The sequence below is a fragment of the Watersipora subatra genome, chromosome 3, assembly GCF_963576615.1.
Source record: "Watersipora subatra chromosome 3, tzWatSuba1.1, whole genome shotgun sequence".
In the NCBI taxonomy this organism is placed as follows: Eukaryota; Metazoa; Bryozoa; class Gymnolaemata; order Cheilostomatida; family Watersiporidae; genus Watersipora; species Watersipora subatra.
In genome coordinates this window covers 47,557,655-47,563,744 of record NC_088710.1, presented here as the reverse complement: position 1 = coordinate 47,563,744, position 6,090 = coordinate 47,557,655, and positions in this window count along the sequence as shown.

Here is a 6,090-nt window from a genome sequence, read left to right as displayed (position 1 = left end):
TTTATACCTTGCCATCTAAAAAAATGATCAAATCATTGTAAATTGATGTTGTGGGAGTCAGCACCTCTTAACTTACTGTAAAATTACCGCAGTCATGGACCACAAACTGAGTGAAAGTCATAAAAAGGAGTTTTTTAGACGATACTCCAATTCATGACATTCAGATTGGTAGCCCAACACCCTAACACCTACATCAATCGATTGTCTCTTAAGTATTCTTTTAAGTATTGCTGAATAATTAATTAACACTTAAGAACAATAAGTACGGTAAGTTCAATGCACTGCATGTTCAATTCACCCTAGCTTGACGTCATACAGTGTGTTATTCTAATGAGTAAAGGCTGCAAGATACTTTTTCACATATTTGGCACTTACAACACAACAGAGTAAGACATGGTGAATTTTTTGTTACCAAATAACTGTAATGTGAATTTTGTTGCAAGTCAACCTTTAAGGCATTGGCATTTGAATGGGAGGTTCTGAGATCAAATCTTTTGCGATGCGGATTCTTCATACCAATATTTTAATAGCTATAGCTGGACAAACTGAATTACAAACAGATATGAAGACTTTGAGATTTATATATATATATATATATATATATATATATATATATATATATATACTAGTTGTGCTACCCGGTGTTGCCCGGGTAATAAAAAGTCTTTGGTCATAAAATTGATTTGTATTTAATATTTAACAACATTTGCCATTCTAACTTTCAAACTACATAGCATGAGCAAATGCTTTGTGTAGTTGAAATAATTTAAAAGAAAATAACAACTGTTAAGGTTTTTAAACTTTGTCAAACAACTGTAACTTTCAAACTTACAAACTTTCAAGTATCATGAGGGAAATATTTTTTGCAGATCAAATAAATTAAAAAAAATACAACAACTATAAAAGGGTTTAGATGTAAATGTAAAATAATTAGCAAGTAATAGGTAAATTAAATCAGTTTTGCTATGAATACAATAAAAGATGATTCGGTAATGATACAATTAATACGAACTGAGAAAACAAAATAAAAGTTCTGAATATGTAGAATTAATAATAACAATTCTTGCATAAAAGTGTGTGTATATAAAGAAGGTTACTGTTCCACCAGAAGCTTTCCATCAAAACTTTGAATATGACGATACTGGTACCTTTCGATACTGGTACAAATGTAAAAGTGAGATATCGCACTGTCATTGTCTGACCGAATGTAGAGTGAATGTCAAGGTTCTTCCCGCGGACATAATATAATTGTCCATGAGAGAAGAATTGGCCTTGACCCCAGATACAGTAATTGAACCGTATGAAAAATATTTCTTAACAGGGGCATCGTAATGCGTGGGCGCAATGCTAAAATAATTAGCGTGTAGATAAGATATATGATAATGATATGGATCAATACATCCTCTATGGCTCAGTGGTTGAGCGTCTCGATTTTAAATTCACGATTGCATTCGCCGTGAGTTTAAATCCATCAGAGTGTGGAATTTTAATTCCAAGATTTTAATAGCTGTAGCTGGACATACACACATCCGACCAACTTTGAGAAATATGTATATATATATAGATACTAGCTGCGCTACCCGGTGTCGCTCGGGTAATACAAAATTCTTTGAACAGAAAATTGATTTGTATTTAGCATATAACAACATTTGCCATTCTCACTTTCAAATTACATATCATGAAAAAAGTGTTTTGTGTAGTTGAAATAAATTAAGAGAGAAGATAACAACAACTGTAAAGGTTTTCAAACTTTGTCAAACAACTGTAACTTTCAAACTTCATATCATGAGGAAAATGTTTTGTGTAGGTCAAATAAATTAAAAAAATAAAACAACTATAAAAGGGTTTAGCTGTAACAGTGAAATAATTAGCAAGTAATAGTTAAATCAAGTCGGTTTTGCTGCAATTACAATAAAAGATGATTCGGTAATGATACAATCAATACAAACTGAGCAAACAAAATAAAATTCCTGAATATGTGGAATTAATAGTAGCAATTCTTGCATAGAAGCGTGTGGGTATAAAAGGATACCGTTCCACCAAAACCTATCCATCAAAACTTTGAATTTGACGATACTAAAAAATATGACAGAACATGGTAGTATTTTGTAGTTTAAAGTTTATTAGAACAATGTCTGCAAAAAATGGTTGAATAAAAAATTAATATTAATAATAAATATTGGAAAGTAACCAAGTAATAATAACAGTGATAGGAAAATGAATAATGTTTAAACTTCAAATGCGATACTCAAATTATGTTTTAAAAAATGCAAGTTGAAATAATAACGATGATGAAACAAATTTTGAAAACTCATATTATAAACTTCAAAAGTTATAAGAAGTTTATAACTGTAATAAGAAAATGTAATTCTATATTATATTTGTATATATATTTCTCAAAGTGTGTAAATGTATGTAAATATAAGAGAGTGAGGAGTAACTGATACTTGTAATCTTACAGTCATCTTACAAATGTTTGTTGTAAATTGTGAAATTAATTATGAATTACCAATTGGTTAGGTTTAGAAGGAAATATGTGTAAGCTAATACACCTAGCTGTACAACCCGACGTTGCCCGGGTAGTAAAAAAGTCTGTGGACAGAAAATTGATTGGCATTTAACATATAACAACATTTGCCATTCTAACTAAAAACAACTGTAAAGGTTTTCAAACTTATAGTCAAACCATTTTTAAACTTCATATCATGAGGAAAAGGTTTCGGGCAGGTCAAACAAATTAAAAAAATAAAACAACTATAAAAGGGTTTAGATGTAAAAGTGAGGTAATTAGCAAGTAATAGCTAAATTGAGTCTGTTTTGTTACGATTACAATAAGAGATGATTCGATAATGATACAATTAATACGAATTGAAAAAACAAAATAAAAATTCTGAATATGTTGAATTAATAATAAGATTTCTTGCATAGAAGTGTGTGTATAAAAAAGTTACTGTTCCACTTGCAGCTATCCATCAAAACTCTGAATACGACGATACTGATACGACGATATGTAAAAATGAGATATTGTAGTGTTTTTGTCTGATCAAAGGTGAGATAATCTAGATGCTATTCCTACTCGAGATAATACAATTGTTCGCGTGAAAAGTATTAACCTTCACAGTGATTTAGCAATTGAACCTTGCAAAAAGCCGGAAATAGAGGTTCACAAAAACGCAAAAAAGGCATCGTGTTTCATAGAGTTAATCGCCAATTTTTAACATCAAGAAAGTCTATTGTTGATATTGTTTTGCCGAAAACAAATTAGTCCTAATACGGCAAAAAGGCATTGCGTTTCATAGAGCTAAAAGAGTTCATAGAGTTGTAATTATTATGTCATTTATGAAAACAGAAAACGATGAATAGGTTATGTATAAAGAGTTAGCAATTGAATAAGCTTCCGTGGTTGAAGTGTTGAAATTTCTACTGCATTCGCGATCTTCGTGAGCTCAAGTCCAGCAAAACATGGATTTATAAATCCAAAATTTTAATAGCTGTAGCTAGACATACCGAAAACAAAAACATACTTTGGGAAATATATATATATATATATATGTATAAATCTATTTATTTATGCCAAGTGCATGGCAATAAAGCTGTGTCTAACCTCGTGGATGTTGATATAAAAAAACCGCAATTTTGTTATATATGTACTTCCTGTTACAAAAATCAGGTTATTTTAGTCATCATCCAAAGTCAATAAAGGAATGGGCAGTCCGAGCCCGGAGTACATTGGGAACTGAAGCTGTAAGAGCTGATAATGAATTGGATATGTTAGCAGACTCCTATGGCCCAAACAGTGATCGATCTGGTGAGTCTATGTCGTAGAGTGTATGATGGTAGCAATTATTAAAATGAATGCCTTGTTCATTTTCCCATTGCATTTAAATCATCAACAATCTGTTGCATACTTGTTGATTTATTTGGAGACTTGTAAAACTGATTAGAAATTCAGCAATCTTAACCATTTAAAAGTTTTGTGTTTAGGAAATTAAGCTCATATAGACACTTTTTGACCTTCTTTATGTTTTTTCATGCTGTAAAACTATTGTAATGCTTTTTTCCAGTAAATAGCATTTGCATTACTGTTCCACTTGTACTACAAATGCTAATTTTTTCACATGGAAAATAATTTGGCACAAGTACTTTTCGGAAGTCTTTATAGTGAAATATAAGCCTAACTCGTGAATTTTGATGACCAAAAGATTTGCTAACCAGCATTGAAACAAACACAACGAGTCCTTTATAAAATACAACATAGATTTGTTCTAAATGCCTCAATGAAACATGTAAAAATCATCCGCTCTGGCCAAGTCACTATCATCCTGCTGAGAAAAAGTGTTTTCAGATCTGTTTCTTAAAAAATCTTTCAAAAATGTTTTTTTTTATACATTTTTTAAATATTTCAGACTAAAATTTCGTATTCATGACAATAAAAACAGATAATTTTATAAGCAAATTAAAATTACTAGCATCTTAAGTTTTTATACCTCAACATATGAAAATGATGTGAAGGAAGAAAGTTGATAAGTGAAAAGATTAGTCATCCTAGTTGGCAAGAAAATTTTATAAGATGTCAAATATAAAAATAAAATGAATAATGTTAATGTTTGACTAGCTTTATACTTATTTCATTTGTACTTATTTTTAATGTCATAACTTAAAGTATTCCTCGTTGAGATTTTTAGTTATGGAATGAATTAAACCAAATGTAATGTATTATATTGTAAGAATATTTGCTGCTGGCATATGATGGATTTGACAATTGAAGCAACTATCAGGACAGATAAGCTTCGTATGTTCAGATTCGTCTCCAATGCTTTGATGACACTTTTTAATCCTTCCCTGAATGGGAGATATTTTTTATGGAGATAGTGGAAATATTTTTTTCCTTTTCTGTTCGTCTTTGCAGACCATGTTGTAGTTATCGGGTACTGCTATATTTATTGTAGTAGCCTTCTTGTTCTCCTTGTCCACCTCCACGATATTTGGCGGAATTGCCAAGATTTGCATCTCTGTCTGGATGTAGAAGGCCCAAAGGAGCTTAGCCCAGTTGATCTCATTGACCTTACCCGGAGCTTCCCACCGGTGTTGTAGCTTTGCGAGGCCATACTCATTGTATATGCTTCTGTGCACTACACATGCGACATGATTATGCCATTCAGTGAATGCATGTCCGGTTCGCTGCTTGTATATACTGATGATGTGTAGGATGGTCTCTGGTTCATCCTTGCACAGTCTGCGTCTAGAATCATTTCTAGTGTGATAAATCTGTGTTTACAGTTGCCTAGTAAGGAACATTTGCTCTCGCATTGCCAGGATTAGCCACTCTGTATTGGCCATTATGTTGCCTTTGTTTGGTCACATATATGTCTAGAGGAGGTCGCTAACCTCAGATAGTTGTTGTTGGTAGGCAAGATGAGGAGGTTTAGTGAGTTAGTCAATTTCTTCATCATCTGTGTGGGGTTGCATTGTCACAGCGATCTCGAGCGCTTTTCGCACTTTTCAATGCCAGAGGTCATTCAAATGTCTTTGCCGTAGATCTGAATAAGGTGTATAAATGAATCAATATCCCTTTTCCTTCTTTGCATACAGCTTGATGCCACTGACCTAGATGAGGTGGTTTATCTTGCTACCACTCTTAAACTGGTACCCATATCAGTTCTCCTCCAGCATATTGCTTGGAGGGTTTTAACGTAACTATAGAAAAAAGCAGTGATGACAACAAGAAGTCACCTTGATAGATACTGCTAATACCATACCATAATGCCATAATTTTGACAGTCGTTGGCTTCTTGCCATCTCGTGTTCTAGTGGGTCATCGACATCTTGATGAACGCTATGAGGGCAGGGTAGACATTCTCCAAGTTGAACATTGTCCGAGGTGGACATTGTCTAAGGTAGACATTGTCCAAAGTAGACATTGTCCAAGGTGGCCATTGTTCAAGGTGAACATTGTTCAAGGTGAACATTGTCCAAGGTGGACATTGTTCAAGGTGGACATTGCTCAAAGTGGACATTGCCCAAGGTGGACATTGTTCAAGGTGGACATTGTCCAAGGTGGACATTGTCCAAGGTGGACATTGTCCAAAG